The sequence below is a fragment of the Gossypium arboreum genome, chromosome 12 (assembly GCF_025698485.1).
Source record: "Gossypium arboreum isolate Shixiya-1 chromosome 12, ASM2569848v2, whole genome shotgun sequence".
NCBI classification, from domain to species: domain Eukaryota; kingdom Viridiplantae; phylum Streptophyta; class Magnoliopsida; order Malvales; family Malvaceae; genus Gossypium; species Gossypium arboreum.
This window is the reverse complement of record NC_069081.1, coordinates 31828838-31850777: the sequence shown is the minus strand read 5'-3', so window position 1 is coordinate 31850777 and position 21940 is coordinate 31828838.

The following is a 21940-nucleotide window of genomic DNA, read 5'->3' as shown; positions in this document are numbered from 1 at the left end:
GGATACGATACTGTGAAAACAAGAACTTTGAAATACTCTTTATGCATAGGACTGTATAAATACTGAAATTTTTGAATCGAGATCTTGGTAGTTATTGTTATGCATGCTGATAATGTAGAGTGTTGATATGGATTCTGAGGGTAAGCGAAGTCTGCCAACTTCGGGTAGCGGTAACTCGGAGCTTGGGACTGAGGCACTAGCCGAGTTAGTAAGGAAAGTGGTAGAAGAAGTATTAGAGACCAAGGTTAAGGAAATTAGGGAAAACACTTCAAGCAAGGTGCTTGGAGTGTAAGAAGAGGAAGGATTCTAGTTCTCAGAAGACTAAGCCTTGTTCTGTGAAACATGTTAAGACATGACCAAACTTTCCAACCTACAAGAACTGCAACGGGCATCATCCAGGTGAATACCATAGGAAGATAGGAGCATGCTTTAGATGTGGGTCCAAGGAGCATCGAGCTCAGGATTGCCATGATTATTTTATTTAAGTGTGTGTTACGAGTTGTATGCATACCTGATAGATGTTTCTTTATTTTGGTAATCAGACGTTCTGGGTCGTACTAAGAATTATTTTTAATTAGAGTGCGCAGCAGAAGCATAGTGGTTTGACTTGAGTAATACGGTTAGTTGATAGTTTCAAAATTTCGAGGAGGAAATTTCTTTAAGGGGAGTAGAGTTGTAACGCCCCGATTTTTGGGCCTGGAAGTATTGGGCCTTGAGCCTGGGTTCGGGTGGAAAATGGCCCAAATAATTTGGATGTTATTATTATTTCGTATGTTTAGTTTAGTAATTAAATAAATTACGAAGGGTTTATGGTGTGGGAAAAAAAAGCCCAAGAGTAAATTTAATTCGATGCAATTCCTGAATTTTAATTTTGGGAGAAAGGGTTCTAGCGATATGGGCTTTTAAAGTTGAGGTGGTAAAATAGGACACAAATAAGGCCTTGGTAAAGTGGCAAGGTGGCGCCACTAAGTTCCTAAAAAAAAGGTGTCTGGGAAGGAATTAAAAGTCCAGGGTTCAAGTTGCAAGGTAGGCATATTGTTATTCTTTTTAGGCATGTGTCGGGCATATGATCACTTAAGTGAATTTTAGCAAGGGCCTTAGGGAGGTTGGGCCGATTGTTTTAGTTGATATTAGGGTTAGGTTCTTTTCTTTTTATGTCTTGGAGAATTAGGGTTAGCCACCTAAAAGCTTTCACTGTCATTCATCCTTTCTGAGTTCTCACAAAAGCCGAAAACGCAAATTCCTTCTCCTTGGTGCCGATTTCTTCTTCCTCTCTTTTTCCTCCATTTTCTTTCTTCCTTTTTGCTTTTTCTTCTAGCTGAAACCTTCTGATCATCTTACTCACCTCCTCTGTCGATCCCATCCTCCACAAAACCTCAATAGCCAATTGCCGTAAAAGCCGAAATCCCAAAAACTCACTTCTTTTTCTGATTTCTCCAAGCCAAAATCCTTCAGTTATTTTTGTCCTTTTTGATCAACTTTCATCTTCTCTAAACCCTTAGTATTTGTCGGCAACATTACTTCAAAGTTATAGCCTCAAATCATCATCTTCTTCATCACTTAAAAAGCCAAAATACCATAGATTTAGGGACTTATAGCTGAAACTTCAGATCTTCTGGATTTGAGTTCTTCTATCATTTAGAGGATAGACCTACATCAGATCTGCGTAGAAATCAATGAGGAATAAATGGTAAGTGCTCATCACCTCAAATTTAGTCTTATTTTACAATTTAGAAAAGCCGAAGTCCCTAAAATCTAGGGAGGCTGTCGATTTCAGCATAGGGCTTTAAGGGTCTTTAAACGATGATTTCTTTTAGTGATTAGTGTCTTCTATAGGTTTGATCGAAGGCTTGGATGTTTGGAGCAACTAGACTTGGACCTAGTCATTGGTTTTCGACAAAAAGGTAAGATTCTAAAGGCTTTAGGGGCATGGTTTGAATATGGGTAGGTGAATATTGGGATTGATTGTTGTGGGTTGCAATCTAAGAATTGTGGTAATCAATTGTAAGGGATCTCAGTAGCAGTCGTTGCGAAACAGGTGTCTATCAAACACCCTCTCATAGTTCAATTCGGCAAAAGCCGAAATGCCGAAATTCCGGTATTTCATGGGCTTGTGAGTGTGTGAGTGCTCACAAGACGTTTAGAAATCATTAGATCTAAAATCACAAAGTGATAAGTTATTCGTGTGTGAAATTTCGTGCACTTCGGTAATTGGGCCTCGATAAGCTAAAACTGGGCCCAATGGGCTCACGGGCCCATACGGGTTAATAAATAAAATAATAATAAAAATATATAATATAAAAAAATAGGAAATAAGTATGTTCTATTAGACTGTAGAATTGAAACTGCTTAAACTAGTAAACTGGTCATAAAACTTGGGTTAAATGGGCTTAAATGGCTAATGGACACTGTAGGGCCCATTAGGGGTTTTAGGGTCCAATGGCTAAAATTGTGAAATTGAGACAAATAAATTATTGCGATGTCAAATGGGCTAGTAAGGACAGTAACATTCGTGAGAACCCTTAAAACTGATAGAAATACTGAAATACCTTTATAGGTGAAAAATTTACAGATTTACCCTTAGGAGCAAAATTACTGATATACCCCTAGGGTTAAGGTTGACCTGAATGCATGTTTGACTGTTACTATTTACTGCATGCCATGTTATTATTATCTGATAAGGTTGACCTGAATGCATGTTTGACTGTTACTATTTACTGTATGCCATGTTATTATTATCTGATGTATGGGACTGGGTTATTGATGGAGGAAGTACTGAAAGTGGCTTGACCACGTACTGGAGGCTTTGCCTCAACTTACTGATATCTGAGCAGCAATGCTGCAACTGTGGAGTGTAAGGCTGGGTGGGTTCAGCTATTTAGGGCTGGTACGGGTGGAGTGTAGCGGTTGGTTATAGGCTGGGTTGGCTTGCATACACGAATATGTCTGTTCTATTCTGGAATAGGCCTATGGGCCATACTGTTATCTGAAAAGGGGCTAAGGCCCAGTTTATTGTATTCTGAAAAGGGCTTCGGCCCAGTACCTACTGTTATCTGAATAGGGCTTTGGCCCAATGGGCTTGAGCTGACTTAGGCTTTGGATGGGTTTTCCATACACACTGAGTTTTCCAAACTCACCCTTTTTCTCCTCCATCCTTTCAGGTGAGCCCTAGTTGGTGGACTTGGAGTTGGGCGGGATTCAGAGTGGCCACAATAAGTTTCAATTAGCTTCCTTTTAAATTTCGTATTTATTTTTGATTATTTCTATTTTGGTTAAAGTTGTAATAAGGCCGCTCTATTATTTTTATTTTGGATTTTTAAACTACTTAAATTGTTTTCAACTTGAGATTCACATCACTTAAATTGATTCCTTAAAATTGGATAGCCCTAGGGCGCATTTTATAAAAGTTACTTATTTTCAAAATATCACGATAACCGAGCAAAGCTTCCGTAACGTAAATGTTTTCAAAGGAAATAAATATTTTAAATAGACTAAAACTTAATTTGTTGTTCGTGGACAAGTAATAAGCTTAAAGTGTGGCAATGGATGTGTGTATGTCTAGGATTGGATTATGGAAGAGCTGTAACACCCCGTACCCGAGTCCGTTACCGGAATCGAACACAAGGTGCACACAGGCTTAACTTAATTGTTTTCACAGTCCATAAAAAAAAAATTTTCCAGACTAGCTGGTTACTGCATCACTGTCGCCTTAAAAATCATATCTTGATTTTTAAAGCTCAAAAATCAGTTTCGTAATTTTTCAATGAAACTATACTCATAAGTCCATCAACATATTTTTTTCTAGAATTTTTGGTCTGGCCAATTAGTACAGTTTATTAGTTAAAGTCTCCCCTAATCCAGGGTTCGACTACTCTGACCTTCACACATTACGAATTGGATATCTCCCAGTACAGGGCTTCAATACTGATACCGTTTGTTTCTATAGAAACTAGACTCAGAGAGGAATCTATACATATATGGAATGACTCCTAATTATCTCTGGTTAATTTAAAATGAATTTCCAAAGTCGGAACAGGGGATCCAGAAACCGTTCTGGCCCTGTTTCACGAGAACTTAAATATCTCTTAACATATAACTCATATGACCGTTTCGTTTCTTCCATATGAAAGTAGATTCATCAAGGTTCATTTGAATAATTTATTCACTATTTAATACCATTCCTACTATTTTTAGTGATTTTTCACATCCACATCACTGCTGCTGTCAGCATCTACCTTTAAGGTAGGCTTTACCTATTTCATGATTTCCATGATTCAATTGGCCCTTTCTGCATACATAGCACAAAGTGTGATCATGATTAACCATTCCAATGGCTAATCGTTTCAAAACCATTCCATACCTCATAATGATCAACATACAAACGATTATAGTACTATGCTAAAACGATATAAGCCATTTTAGCATGGCTATCCAAGTTTACACAAAACCGTAAGGTACATGACCTACAACAAAAGGGTAGTCCTATACATGCCATTTCAAAGTTCAACCAAAATTGTACCAAAATGGGGGCTTTGATAGTGTGGATGACTTCGACTTCGATGATCCCGAATCCGATAGCTAACGAGCAAAATCTATAAAACAAAGAGCCAAAGCAACGGGTAAGCATTTTAATGCTTAGTAAGTCTCAAGTAATGAAATCAGCTTTGACTAAAGTATTACATTTACATAACTAAATGAATCGCTTTATTAATACACATTCTCATAATCACATTCTCATAATCATACTTACTTCACATTACCGACCCTTATGTTCATACACAAAAGAACAACTTAGCCAAAGGCCGGTAGCTCGTTTATCAATCGAGCGAATACTTACTTGTAAGGACTCAACTAATTCAAGCACATACGAACATACCTCATTGCTGGAATTTTCACAAGTGTATAAACTGAAATTTTTACAGCAAGATAGCTCATTTCAGTCACGTACCTTGAGTTTAACCGGATATAACCACAAGCACAATTGCCTTGGTCTTAACCCGGATTTAGTAACTTGCACAATTGGCTTTGGGTCTTAACCTGATATAACAACTTCGCACGAATGCCTTGGTCTTAGCCGGATATAATCACTAGCATAAATGCCTTCGGGACTTAGCCCGGGTATCATTCAAATGCTCATGTACACATATATCAATAATCACGACACATCCATATTTCATTTTTGTTACTAAGGCTCAAACACAAAATATTTATCAAACCTTTACAATTTCGGCTCAATAGCCACACACAAGGAGCATGATTTCAATATAATTCAAGTAGGGTCATTACTCGAAGACTTACCTTGGATGTTGTCGAACGATTTAACGGCTATTCGATCACTTTTTCCTTTCCCTTATCCAACTGTGGTCCTCTAAGCTCTTGAGCTAATTCACACAAATTTAACATATTAAAATCTCATTATGATAGCTTATGGCCGAATATGACAAGGAGTTTAAATGGTCATATGGCCATCCTTTAGCTCAAATACACAACGGTCATGCACATTTTTAATCACAACAAGCAATTCAATACAATTCATTCAAACATCAAAGTGAAGCTCAAGGTACTTAGCCCTTATATACATTAGACATTAGAGTCACATGTGCACGAAATCACGAATCAATTCAACACATTAGTTAGTACTCTCCTTGGCGAATTTTCCAAGCCAAGAATAGGCATCAATATGCTTGCCTCTAACCGAATGCATGCACACCAACTCCCCTCATGTGGCCGAATATGCATGTCCATGTTGAGGCCAATTATACACTTAATACCACACAAAAAAAACAGCATACATTTTACTAACTAACGCATTACATATTGTAGCTCAATACACATCTTTCATTTACTTCATAATCGAAACTTCATCACAAGCAAATATACACCTTGAAATAGTATATATGTCATACCAATACATCATGTGCAAACATATATTCATGTAGGTGCAAGGGCCGAATCTCAAGTTGCTTATATCCAAATATAAACACATATCCAAAGCTCAAATCTTACCTACCATGCAACATGCATGAAACATACTTATGGATATACCATGGCCGAATACACCACAACACCATACCGTTTCAATTTGGTCATGGTTAACAAAGAACTTAGCATCTCATTCAAAAATGCTAAAAGAAAATCTAAGAGTCCTCAATCCCCATCGCATGTATCATTATCAAGCTTGATATTTAGCATGCAATGGCATTAACACCACATCCACTTTGGTGAATATCATTCCCATGACATAGCAAAGATTTGAACCATGGGCTAATAAGAACATCAAGCTAGCAACTAAAACATGCATGAATCTCATGGCACAACCTCAAACATACCTTAATCTTGATGCAAGTATAGCCAAATCTCTTCCTAATCCCTTCCAAACCAAACATGAAGCAAAAATTCCTTCCTTCCTCTTTAGTATTTTCGGTCAAGAGAGAATGAAATGGATGAACAATTTTTTCTTTTCTTTTCTTCAATACACGGCAATGGGGAGGGAGAAGCCTTCACACACAATTTTTTTCATTTTTTATTACCCATACCCCTTAGTTTAATGTTTCTCCCTAATGCACCAACAAAACATGTCTATGACATGTTTTGCCCATCCTCCTTGTCATGGCCGGCCACCTCTTATAAAAGAGGATATTTGACATGCAAGGCCATTGTTTTGCATGCATGCTTTAATTAGTCATCACACATTTCCCCATCATACTTTCAAAGTTTTCTACTAGGTCTTTTCTAGTGAAATTCACATTTATAACTCTAAATCAAACATCAAAATGTCACACACGAATTAACACATATCATAAGCATCAAAATGAACATTAAATTATTTTTATGCCTCGGTTTTGTGGTCCCGAAACCACATTCCGACTAGGGTCAATTTTGGGCTGTCACAACTCTCCCCACTTAAGAAATTTTCGTCCCGAAAATCTTACCGTAAATAGGTTTGGGTAGCGCTATTTCATAGAGTTCTCGGGTTCCCAAGTAGCTTCTTCAATCCGTGTTTGAGCCATAACACTTTTACTGAACGGAACCCTTTTGTTTCGCAACTCCTTCACTTCACGAGCTAGGATACGAATCGGTTCTTCTTCATAACTCATATCGGCTTGAATTTCAACCTCGATGGACTAATTACGTGCGACGGATCAGATCTATAGCGTCGAAGCATCGAAACATGAAAGGCGTCGTGAATCTTTTCAAGTTCGGGGCAAAATCAAACGATATGCAAGCTGGACCGACTCGTTCGGAGACTTCATATGGCCCGATGAACCTCGGACTCAATTTGCCTTTACGGCCAAATCGAGTATCTTTTCCAAGCGAAACTTTAAGAAACACTTTATCTCCACGATACTCAATGTCTTTTCGCTTCAAATTCGCGTCGATTTACGGCGATATGTGGCGCCTTGGACTTTTACGGATTACATTTACTTTCATTCAGCATCTTTAATCAAATCAACTCCAAAAATTTTACTTTCACCGAGTTCGGTCCAAAACAATGGTGTACGGCATTTACGATCGTACAAAGCCTCGTAAGGTGCCATCTTAATACTTGATTGAAAACTATTGTTGTGGCGAATTCAATCAAAGGTAAGTCTGTTCCCATGAACCATCGAACTCGAGGATGCAACATCTCAACATATCCTCAAGTATCTGAATTATCCGCTCGGATTGACCATCGGTTTGGGGATGAAAGGCGGTGCTGAAATGCAACTTGGTACCCAAAGCTTCTTACAATTCTTCCAAAATCGCGAGGTGAATCTCGGATCTCTATCCGACACAACAGAAATCGGTACCCCGTGTAATCTCACAATCTGAGAAATGTACAATTCAACTAGTTTATCCAATGAAAAATCCATACGCACGGGGATAAAGTGAGCCGACTTAGTTAGTCTATCAACAACAACCCAAATCGCATCCTTCTTGCTTGCTGACAATGGCAGTCCGGACACAAAGTCCATTGTGACTCGATCCCATTTCCACTCGGGTATCGTAATCGGCTGAAGTAATCCTGAAGGCACTTGATGTTCCGCTTTCACTTGTTGACATATTAAACATCCCGAAACAAAGTCGGAGATGTCTCGTTTCATACCATGCCACCAAAACCGACGTTTCAAATCGTTGTACATCTTCGTACTCCCCGGGTGGATTGCCATTCGGCTACAATGGGCTTCGTTCAGAATTATCGAAATAAGTTCCGAATTCTTTGGAACACACAGACGACTTCTGAACCTCAAACAATCGTCATCATCAATTTGAAACTCCGATTCCTTGTTCGGAACACACTCAGCCCGTTTTGCAACCAACTCATCGTCAACTTTCTAAGCTTCACGAATTTGATGAGTCAATAATGGTTTGGCCTTTAATTCGGCTACTAACACATTGTCGGGCAGAATGGACAAGTGTACATTCATCGCTCAGAAAACAAACGATGATTTCCGGCTTAAGGCGTCCGCAACCACATTAGCCTTTCCCGGGTGATAATCAATGACAAGCTCATAATCTTTTAACAACTCGAGCCAACGTCTTTGTCGCAGATTTAAGTCTCTTTGAGTCATCAAATATTTGAGACTTTTGTGATCCGAATACACATGGCACTTCTCACCAAATAAGTAATGTCGCCATATCTTTAAAGCGAATCGATGGCGCCAATTCGAGATCATGGGTCGGATAATTTTTCTCATGTGGCTTTAATTGTCTTGGCGCATAGGCCACAACTCGACCTTCTTGCATCAATACGCAACCTAACCCAAGTAGGGATGCGTCACTATAGATGACAAACTCTTTGCCGATTCGGCTGCACTAATCTTGGAGCTTCCGTCAAATGAGTTTTCAATTGATCGAAACTTTTCGACACTTTTCCGTCCATTCAACTTGACATCTTTACAAGTAGTTTCGTCATGGGTGTGGCTATCATCGAGAATCCTTTTACAAACCGTCGGTAGTAACCAAGTCCCAAAAAGCTCGAACCTCGGTAATGTTTCTGAGGCTTCCATTAAGTATGGCTAAAATTTTGCTCGGGTCGACTCGAATACCGATCAGATACCACATGACCCAAGAAGCTAACCTCTCTTAACCGAACTCACACTTGCTGAACTTAGCATATAACGCTTATCCCGTAAAATTTGCAACACTAATCTCAGGTGCTCCGCATGTTCGGTCTCATCTCTTGAATAGACCAAGATGTCGTCAATGAACACAACTACGAACCGATCCAAATACGGTCTGAAGATCTGATTCATCAAATCCATAAATACCGTAGGGGCATTAGTGAGCCCAAACGGCATCACTAAGAACTCGTAGTGACCATATCTCGTTCTGAAGGCAGTTTTGGGTATATCCGAATCTCGGATTCACAACTGATAATAGCCCGATCACAAATCTATTTTTGAGAACACTGAGGCTCCCTTCAGTTGATCGAACAAATCATCGATATGCGGTAACAGATATTTGTTCTTTATTGTCACTTTATTAAGCTGACGATAGTCGATGCACAACCTCATGGTTCCGTCCTTCTTTTTCACAAACAACACTGGTGCACCCCAAGGTGAAAAACTCGGGCGAGCAAAACCCCTATCCACCAACTCTTGCAACTGAGCTTTCAAATCCTTTAATTCCGTTGGTGCCATACAATACGGAGCTATCGAAATCGGTGTGGTCCCAGGTACAAGCTCAATACCAAACTCTATATCCCGAACAGGTGGCAAACCCGGTAATTCTTAGGGAAAGACATCCGGGTATTCACAAACCACCGGCACAGATTCGGGTTTTATTTCTAACTCCTTATCATCAAGTACATACGCAAGGTATGCTTCGCACCCTTTCTTACATACTACGGGCCAACATTGATGATATTACATTGGCAACCCTTTAAGTCCGTAGATTCAACTCGGATCATCTCGTTATTTGCACACCTCAAATCAATAGTCTTGCTTTTGCAATTCACAACCGCATCATGCACGGTCAACCAATCCAACCCAAGAATAACATCAAATTCATCGAGCGGCAAAAACATCAAGTCCGTAGGAAAAGCAGAACCTCGAATTACTAGGGACATTTCTTACACACTTTGTCGACCAAAGCGTAACGACCCAAGGGTTTGACACCCAAATTACGAACTCGATGAGACTCAATAGGTAAAGTCTTCTTTGGATGCTAAGGTTTCGCATATATAAGAGTGAGTAGAACCGGGGTCAATTAAAGCAATCACATTAGTACCAAAGAGAGTGAAAGTACCGGTAATAACATCTGGCGAGGAAGCATCCTCACGTGCGCGTATGGCATAAGCCCTAGCAGGAGCGCGAGCCTCGGATTTGGTCGTAGCATCTCTAGATCCTCTCTGACCACCACTAGGATTGCCCGTATTTCCAGATGGTCTACCTCGAGTAGTGGTAGCACCCGGTTTCCCACTCTGATTTATATTCTGTTCAGACAACCTTGGGCAATCTTTAATGAAGTGGTCAACTGCTTCGCACTTGTAACAGGAGCGGTCACGGAATCTACAACTTCCGGAATGCCATTTGCCACAATACTGGCACTCCGCTCTCTCTCGACGATCATTTCCACCACTGGCGATCGAAGTGACTCGTGTGGTCACAGGGGGTCGATCGCGATCTCATCTAGAAAAGCCCGAAGTGTCTCTAGACCGGCCTAAGCCATCTCTGAATTTCTTTGATGATATGGAAAGGGCTTCCCAAGACCTCTTCTGAAACTCCCTTGCTCCCACTTCACTTTTCTTTTCTCCATCTTGAGCTCCTCGACTTTGCATGCTCGCTCGACAAGAGCCACAAACTCTCGGATTTCCAAAATGCCAACATACAGACTTTATATCATCATTCATCCATCTTGAGCGTTTACATCACGACTTCAAGAAATGCATTCCAGCTGCACCAGCTAAGCCTCACAAACTTTCGTTCGTAGTCGAACCGACATGGAACCTTGTTTAAGTTCAAGAAATTCCTTCCGTTTTGATCCATAAATCTCGATGATATACTTTTCCGAAACTCGGTTTGGAAAAACTCCCAAGTTACTTGCTCTCGGGCACTGTGAAGTCGAGTACACCACCAATAGTAAGCGAAATCACGTAGCAAGGAGATAGTACACTTTAGGCATTCATCGGTGTACAAGATAGCTCATCGAGTGCCGGATAGTGTTGTCCAACCAAAATTCAGCTTGCTCGGCATCGTCGCTATCCGTAGCTTTAAATTCAGTAGCCCCACATTTTCGGATTCTGTCAACTGGGGGCATTGTAGGTGCGGGGGTCGTATTAGTCGGGAATGGAGGTTGTGGAGCAGTAGTGTTAGTTCGAATGTATTGGTTGAACCAATCATTCATCACGCTATAAAAGCTTGCCTAGCCTCATCATTCGGATTGCTAGCTATAGTTTGAGAGTCATTGGCGCTTCCCTTGTCTTGGGAGCAGCGCCACACTCTCCACATCATCAGCTATCGCTTCGGTTGGGATCGGGATCCATTACTATAAATAAACACAAATTCAAATGTCAGAAATCACCACACTATCAATTTATCACAAAATGGCATGTATAGCTAGACCCAAAAGTATTACGGTAGTCCTAGAATCGACTAAACCGTAGCTCTGATACCAATAAAATTGTAACACCCCGTACCCGAGTCCGTTACCGGAATCGAACACAAGGTGCACACAGACTTAACTTAATTGTTTTCACAGTCCATAAAAAAAAAATTTCCAGACTAGCTGGTTACTGCATCACTGTCGCCTTAAAAATCATATCTTGAGTTTTAAAGCTCGAAAATCAGTTTCGTAATTTTTCCATGAAACTAGACTCATAAGTCCATCAACATATTTTTTTCTAGAATTTTTGGTCTAGCCAATTAGTACAGTTTATTAGTTAAAGTCTCCCCTAATCCAGGGTTCGACTACTCTGACCTTCACACATTACGAATTGGATATCTCCCAGTACAGGGCTTCAATACTGATACCGTTTGTTTCTATAAAAACTAGACTCAGAGAGGAATCTATACATATATGGAATGACTCCTAATTATCTCTGGTTAATTTAAAATGAATTTCCAAAGTCGGAACAGGGGATCCAGAAACCGTTCTGGCCCTGTTTCACGAGAACTTAAATATCTCTTAACATATAACTCATATGACCGTTTCATTTCTTCCATATGAAAGTAGATTCATCAAGGTTCATTTGAATAATTTATTCACTATTTAATACCATTCCTACTATTTTTAGTGATTTTTCAAATCCACATCACTGCTGCTGTCAGCATCTGCCTTTAAGGTAGGCTTTACCTATTTCATGATTTCCATGATTCAATTGGCCCTTTCTGCATACATAGCACAAAGTGTGATCATGATTAACCATTCCAATGGCTAATCATTTCAAAACCATTCCATACCTCATAATGATCAACATACAAATGATTATAGTACTATGCTAAAAATGTATATAAGCCATTTTCGCATGGCTATCCAAGTTTACACAAAACCGAAAGGTACATGACCTACAACAAAAGGGTAGTCCTATACATGCCATTTCAAAGTTCAACCAAAATTGTACCAAAATGGGGGCTTTGATAGTGTGGATGACTTCGACTTCGATGATCCCGAATCCGATAGCTAACGAGCAAAATCTATAAAACAAAGAGCCAAAGCAACGGGGTAAGCATTTTAATGCTTAGTAAGTCTCAAGTAATGAAATCAGCTTTGACTAAAGTATTACATTTACATAACTAAATGAATCGCTTTATTAATACACATTCTCATAATCATACTTACTTCACATTACCGACCCTTATGTTCATACACAAAAGAACAACTTAGCCAAAGGCCGGTAGCTCGTTTATCAACTGAGCGAATACTTACTTGTAAGGACTCAACTAATTCAAGCACATACGAACATACTTCATTGCTGGAATTTTCACAAGTGTATAAACTGAAATTTTTACAGCAACATAGCTCATTTCCGAGTCACGTACCTTCGGGATTTAACCGGATATAACCACAAGCACAATTGCCTTCGGGTCTTAACCCGGATTTAGTAACTTGCACAATTGCCTTTGGGTCTTAACCCGGATATAACAACTCGCACGAATGCCTTCGGGTCTTAGCCCGGATATAATCACTAGCATAAATGCCTTCGGGACTTAGCCCGGGTATCATTCAAATGCATGTACACATATATCAATAATCACGACACATCCATATTTCATTTTCGTTACTAAGGCTCAAACACAAAATATTTATCAAACCTTTACAATTTCGGCTCAATAGCCACACACAAGGAGCATGATTTCAATATAATTCAAGTAGGGTCATTAATCGAAGACTTACCTCGGATGTTGTCGAACGATTTCGACGGCTATTCGACCACTTTTTCCTTTCCCTTATCCAACTGTGGTCCTCTAAGCTCTTGAGCTAATTCACACAAATTTAACTTATTAAAATCTCATTATGATAGCTTATGGCCGAATATGACAAGGAGTTTAAATGGTCATATGGCCATCCTTTAGCTCAAATACACAACGGTCATGCACATTTTTAATCACAACAAGCAATTCAATACAATTCATTCAAACATCAAAGTGAAGCTCAAGGTACTTAGCCCTTATATACATTAGACATTAGAGTCACATGTGCACGAAATCACGAATCGAATTCAACACATTAGTTAGTACTCTCCTTAGCCGAATTTTCCAAGCCAAGAATAGGCATCAATATGCTTGCCTCTAACCGAATGCATGCACACCAACTCCCCTCATGTGGCCAAATATGCATGTCCATGTTGAGGCCAATTATACACTTAATACCACACAAAAAAAACAGCATACATTTTACTAACTAACGATTACATATTGTAGCTCAATACACATCTCTCATTTACTTCATAACGAAACATCATCACAAGCAAATATACACCTTGAAATAGTATATATGTCATACCAATACATCATGTGCAAACATATATTCATGTAGGTGCAAGGGCGAATATCAAGTTGCTTATATCCAAATATAAACACATATCCAAAGCTCAAATCTTACCTACCATGCAACATGCATGAAACATACTTATGGATATACCATGGCGAATACACCACAACACCATACCGTTTCAATTTGGTCATGGTTAACAAAGAACTTAGCATCTCATTCAAAAATGCTAAAAGAAAATCTAAGAGTCCTCAATCCCCATCGCATGTATCATTATCAAGCTTGATATTTAGCATGCAATGGCATTAACACCACATCCACTTTGGCGAATATCATTCCCATGACATAGCAAAGATTTGAACCATGGGCTAATAAGAACATCAAGCTAGCAACTAAAACATGCATGAATCTCATGGCACAACCTCAAACATACCTTAATCTTGATGCAAGTATAGCCAAATCTCTTCCTAATCCCCTTCCAAACCAAACATGAAGCAAAAATTCCTTCCTTCCTCTTTAGTATTTTCGGTCAAGAGAGAATGAAATGGATGAACAATTTTTTTCTTTTCTTTTCTTCAATACACGGCAATGGGGAGGGGAGAAGCCTTCACACACAATTTTTTTTTTTTCATTTTTTTATTACCCATACCCCTTAGTTTAATGTTTCTCCCTAATGCACCAACAAAACATGTATATGACATGTTTTGCCCATCCTCTTTTGTCATGGTCGGCCACCTCTTATAAAAAGAGGGATATTTGACATGCAAGGCCATTGTTTTGCATGCATGCTTTAATTAGTCATCACACATTTCCCCATCATACTTTCAAAGTTTTCTACTAAGTCCTTTCTAGTGAAATTCACATTTATAACTCTAAATCAAACATCAAAAATGTCACACACGAATTAACACATATCATAAGCATCAAAATGAACATTAAATTATTTTTATGCCTCGGTTTTGTGGTCCCGAAACCATATTCCGACTAGGGTCAATTTTGGGCTGTCACAAGAGCTAGGTACTTAAGCAGTCTAATTGACTCACCTCCTCTTTTCTTAAATCCTACCTGGTGCGCAGCTTCCATTCACTTTAATTTAAAACAAAAATATTCTTTAAGCACTAAGAAAGATTTTAGATAAAACATGACTTCTCTAATAACGCTTCAATGTGACACGCCAGATTCGGTCGTAACGTCTAGGTCGGGTTTGGGGTGTTACAGTCATATGGCCATGGGCATAAATCGGTAGCTAGCCAAGTATCACACGGCCACAGCACACGGGCATGTCTATTGGCCATGGGTGAAAGTCAATATGCCTGCTCTGTTTTAGCACGGCTGGTTCACATGGGTGTGTTTGATGCCCGTGTAAGGCACACAGCCTGGTTGCACGGGCGTGTGACCTTAACAGAATTGAATTTTTTTTTGATTAATTTCTAAAAATTCTAAATGTATTCGGTTTAGTTCTGACCTTTCTTAAATGTATGTTTTTGGTCTCGTAGACCATCTTAATGAATGAATTGTTGATGAATGCCTCTGTATTAATGATATTTAATATCTGTTATTCTATATTGTTCTGTAATGTTCTATTCATCCGTTAATACCCTTACCTATTCCGGCGACGGTTACGAGATATGGGTGTCACAAAACGGGTAAAATGTGAATAAATTTCCAATTCAGAATTTCAGATTGGGTCTGATGGTTGTCCATTATTTAGAGGCAGAATATGTGTACAAAGGAATTCAAAACTTATACAGATGATGTTAAATGAAGCTCATGATGGTACTATGTATGTTCATTTAAAGAGTAACAAAATGTACAATTATTTGAAAAAGATATACTGGTGGCCAAGAATGAAACGAGATATTTTTGAATTTGTCTCTAAATGTTTGTTATGTCAACAAGTTATAGTTGAACATCAGGTGCCTTTGGGATTATTGCAGCCAGTTACAATACCAGAGTGGAAATGGGAAAGAATAACCTTGGACTTTGTATCGGGATTACCCTTATATCTGAAAAAGAAGGATGCTATTTGGGTAATTGTTTACCGTCAAACAAAGTCTGCACACTTTTTTCCGGTACGTATGGATTTCTCTCTAGACAAATTGGATAAGTTATATGTTTCTAAGATTGTTAGATTACACGGGGTACCAGTCACCATTATTTCTGATGGAGATTCTTGGTTTACATCTCAATTTTGGAACAAGTTGCAAGAAGCTCTGGGTGCTCAATTGCATTTTAGTACCGCATTTCATCCTTAGAGAGATGCTGAATCCGAATGTGTAATATAGATTTTAGAAGATGTGCTTCGGTGTTGTGTACTAGATTTCGAAGGTAACTGGGAAAAGTATCAGCCTTTAGTTGAATTTGCATACAATAGTTGTGACAGCCCTAATTTGACACTAGTCGGAAAGTGGTTTCAGGACCACAAAACCGAGTTTTTAAAAATAATTAACTGTTAAATTCTATGCCTCTTATATGTGTAAATGCATTTGTTAAAATCTCATGCTTTGATTTTGTCAATTGTATGTGAAAATTTTAAATAGGACTTAAGTGAGACATTTGTCAAATGTGATGGGTAATTTTTAAGGTGATCTATTTATGCATGTTATTAAAAAGGTGGACTTGCATGTCAATTTAGCAAATTCTTTTAGATAGTGGCCGGCGATGTTATTGATCAAAACATATTATATTTATTTTATGTTAATATTTTAGATTACAAAAAAAAAAAGAAATAATGAATAAAGAAAAGTAAAATATTGATTAGTGGGAGGAGAAACCAAAGTTAGTCCATTTTGCTCCTCATTGCTGTATCTAGAAGAAGGAAAGCTTTGAGAAATTTGGCTATGGTGGTTAGCTAAATTAAGGTAAGTTCAATGATAATTCTTGGATTTTTAGCATATTTTCAGTTAGTTATTAAGTTCTTTACTGAACCCATGACCAAATTTGGAATTGTGTGGTGTCTTAAGCATTCGGCCATGGTAGAAAATGAAAGAGGTATATGGTTGTTTTCAAGTTCAATGAATAATTTACAAATGGTTGATGATTGAGATAGTTTAAGGTATTTGTAAGTAGTTTAAATGAATGAACAATAATAATAATAAATCATCTTGTGTATTGGTGTAATTGCCGAATTTGAACTAGGAAATTATTGAATAATGTTTGTATTTTAAATGATAGAATAGAGTGAATGCTTGGAATGTGATATGCATGAATTATAAGTTGGATTAAAGGCTGTTATATTGCCTTGTCATTTTCGAAAACGTGCTTTGTCAAAGAAATTGAGTGTTGATGTTTAAGTGATGTAAGTATAGGTATATTCGGCTTGTAATTTTATAAATGTGATATGAGTATTTTGCTTTGTAAATGAGTAATAAGTATGTTATGAATGGTTCTTATATATATGCGTATATACAATGAATTATATTCTTTAAATGATTAATATATGTATGTGAAATATTATTTCGATGCATGAGTTTTGCATTTGAGTGAAAATGTACTAAGTTTAAATATGTCTTCTTGCCTTTGGAAGTGATTAATAATATGTTAGTGACTATATGAGTATTAGGTCAGAATGATGTTTAAGTACAAATGTATTTAGGTGGATGTGCTTATAAGTATAACTTGAGATATAATGGTATTTAGTCATTATAAATAACCATATTTGTAGAATTTATTAAATATATAATTGGTCTTAACATAGATATGCATATAACTATAGAGTTGTTAATGCCTAAGTAAGATGTTTGGTTGTGCATGACTAGAGAATATATATATATATGCATATGGTGTTTGATAGTTAATCATTAAGTCATATGTACCTCAACCTTATAATATACATGTATTGTATTAAATCGCCTATTTGATTAGAAATTAAATGAATTCAATTGTTTTAAATTAAGCTCAAGAGCAAAGAGGATCTAGATCTGATAAGGGAAAGGAGAAAGCAATCGAATAGCCTATTCGCCACTATTCAAAAATATCCGAGGTAAGTCTTTGAGTAATGAAACTTAGCTTATGATTTGATAAAATCATGGTATATAAGCATAATAAATAAATTGTGACCTATTGGTTCTACTTGAATTACGTAGTGGGATAAATAATTTGTACATATGACTTGTAGCTGAATGGTTATAGAAATCATGTTGGATAGCGAAACGAAATCGTGTTCTTTGTATGTGGCTATTGAGCCGAAAGTGGAATGGTTGATAAGCACATTGTGCTTGTGTTCAAGTAATGTAAATGAAATGCTAATTTGTTATGATATATATATATATGTGCATGATAATGGAGAATTATATTCGGGCTAAGTCCCGAAGGCATTCGTGCTACTGTTATATCCGGGCTAAGTCCCGAAGGCATTCGTGTTGGTGTTATATCCGGGCTAAGTCCCGAAGGCATTCGTGCTAGTGTTATATCCGGGCTAAGTCCCAAAGGCATTCGTGCTGGTGTTATATCCGGGCTAAGTCCCGAAGGCATTCGTGCTGGTGTTATATCCGGGCTAATCCCCGAAGGCATTCGTGCTAGTGTTACATTCGGGCTAAAGTCCCGTAGGCTTTGTGCTGGTATTATATCCGGGCTTAAAGTCCCACATGCTTTGTGGTGGTGATTGGATTCAGGTTTTAAACCTAGCAGACTTAATGCTGATGATTGGAGTAAGATTATGATTTCGAATGTTTGTAGTAAACTACCATTGAATATGTCAAATAGATTAAGTTGGTCAGGTATGTATTATATACTTTTATATGTTAGATTGATCGGAATTGAATCATGAATGCGAAATGAGAAGTATATGTGAAAATCTCATATGTGTATGTGTGTATTTGATTATGGTGAAAGGTTATATGAGATTGATTTGGTGATATACATGTTAAATAAAATGAATGCAAGAATGGGTAATAAATCTGCTTGGGACAGTAGCAGAAATGTGACTTTCGAAAATCACCATAAATTGTAGGAGTTGAGTTAGAAGCTGAATAAATTATGTCATAAAATCTTAATGAGTCTAGTTTCTTATAAAAGGAACCGTGTGAGCAAAAGAATTGCCAATAATGAGATATTTGAAGTGGCGTGGAATAGAGTCAAAACGACTTCGAGGTCCCCTGTTCTGTTTTCAGAAAATCATTATAAATGGTACAAAAAAGGTTATAAGATAAAATTTATATTCTTAGACTCCTTAACGCGTCTAGTTTCAAATTAAATAAATGAATGAGAAATTTGATTCGTAGTGAAGAGTGATCAGAATAGTCAAACAGTGAAACAGGGGAAACTTCAATAAAAATCTGGTATTGATTGATCAAACAAAAAATTCTGAAAATTTGATGGATGGAAGATATATGAGTCTATTTACAGGGAAAATTAACAGCACTTGATTTGGAGTTTCTTAGCTCCAGTTATAAATAATTTAGTGACTGTTGCTCAGGAAGACAACTTGTAGTGAATTTGTAATTTTGTTGCAAACATGGTTAAAACTTGTTAATAAGATGCTTTTTGAGTTTTCATGATCTTATTTGTGATTTCAATATTTGGTTTTAATTGATTTTAGATTCAAGTGAGGTGAGTTTGCTAAATATGCATTATGTTCATGGATACTTAGCCAAAATGGCAATTATCTAGGAATGATTTCTTGAAAATTTGAATAATCGATCTATAAGTAAATTAATTGTTTGCATTGCTTAAAAATTACTAAGCATTGAAGCTTACTCCGTGTTCTCTTTTCCATTTCTTATAGGTTTATACTTTAGCTCGAGTTGGAAGGGCTGGAGATATCATGACGCTATCGAGTCTTTATGTGAGTTGAGAAGATTGTATATCATCTTGGTTTAAGGCATGTATAGGATAGACTATAGGTAGAATGATATTTCGACTTTGTATACATTATAGCCTTGCGAAGATGGCTTGCTCATTTTGTTAAGAGAAGCCTTATAATTGAACTAATGTGGTGAATGGTTTTAGTTATAACTTGATAGTAGTTAATTTGTTATTAGATATTCTGTTATGTTTTGATAGTGAGTCATTTTGGAAATTTATAAGAGCTCTTATGGAAAATCAATGAGACATGTTTGCATTGTTGATAATTTATGTCTCGTAAGTATCTTTGACCTTATAGAAGTTTTGTTCAGTCAAGTAATACCTCATAACCTTATTCCGGAATGGATACGGGTTAGGAGTATTACATTTAGTGGTATCAGAGCTATGGTTTAGTCGGTTCTCGGACTAAAATAGCAAGTGTAAGAGTCTAACTATACATGCCGTAAGTAAAGTGTGATAGTGTGAGGTCTCCCGACTCTTATAAATTATTTTGCTCAGGTAATGATGTGTTCCAACCAAGTTATTAATTGATCTGAAATTGATATTGAACTGATTGTAATATATATGTGATATGAAGGAATTGAAAAGGTATGAAAAGAATTTTATGATATGTGTGCATCAGTGTAAAGATATGTATGAGACTGTATAAAGTAAATGGTAATGAAAGATCAAATTGGGTAGAACGCAGGGAATGAGTACGATCATTCAATAATGAATTGACGGAAAAGACCATGGTTGGACCATGGCAATACATGAGACAGATGAGTTAGTGTAAGACCTATCGGAAATAGGCATCAACATGGGCAGAGCAAAGTTAGTATAAGACCATAGTTGGACTATGGCATCAAGTAAGCGACGTACTCAAAACCGTAAGATGTTTTTCAATGGGATAAATATTGACAAATGATCAAGACTAAATGTGGAAATTTGATAAGAAATTTCTTGGTAATTTGAGTAATAGAAATGAAAGTTTGAATCGTGATAATTTCACTTATGTTTTGTTAATACTCACATGAAATAAAGTTGCATGTGAAACTGAGATATGTTAAAATGTGTTTGTAACAAGATGAAAAAAAAATTGAAATGTTTGAATGAAGCGTTTGAATCAAAGTGTGTAATACTATGATGATGAGTGATGAATTTATCTGCGTATTCGAATATGAAACTCTCTTTCGAGGCTTAACGACCTCACCCCCTTACCAGTGATATGATTAGAAGGTTTCAATGGAACGAAATAGAATGAGTTTGCAAAGAAAGATTAAAGAGTTAAATAGTGAGATAATGATAAAGTAAGCAAAGTTCAGAATGATTTGGCAATGAATTAAGGCTAGAAGGACTTGTACAATGTCCCGAAAGTTCTTCAGATTGAATATTGTCATTAGTAAAAGAAAGTTGGTCTGGTAATTTAATTCAATCAGATATGATGTCTAAGTATGTATCTGTTGGGAATTCTTCCTGAGTGGTTTTCATTAGTGAATGAAATAGAATGGAATTTGAAATGACGAATGAATAGTAAGAGTGTCTGAATTAGATAATTACGTCAAGTGAATTTCGATGATTTCTTTTGAATATTCTGTATATTTCTTATTCTCAGAGACACATGTGTGATTGTTCCTTTTTCTGATGAAAATGCTATAAAGTGAGAATGTTATCTGACTCCGATGTTTAATAAAAGTATTGCTATTTTGATTGGTTTATAATCGATATCATCGTATTCCTCTGTTTGAGAATTCATTGTAGTATGATCGGAATGAATTCGGGGATAAATTCATATGATGTTATTCTTCTGTTTCTATTGATTTGCATTCCATCTTATAAAAATGTTGAAGAATGTGTTATTTCTGTTATAGAGGAAATTTCAAGGTTATTAATTATAGTCTTCTTCTGGTATTCTCTGAAGAGTTATTTTGATCTTTATTTCTATGTCCTGGGAGATTCTATTCTAGGATTTCTGATACGACATTGTATTTTGGATTTCTGTATTCTGGTTTTCTTTTCATTTTTCTTATATGAATAATCATATATGGCTCGGTTCTAAAGTGTATATATATATTTTTTATCTGAAACAATTTTGTTTATAATGATTATATATTTGGATTTCTCTAATTCTTATGAAAGGAATGGCCATAAATAAGGGTCTGAATGATAGAGAATTCAGCTCAGACCTGTGGATTGGTTTTCACTTATTTATCAATGAGTTAAAGATTGAGTGTTATGTTCT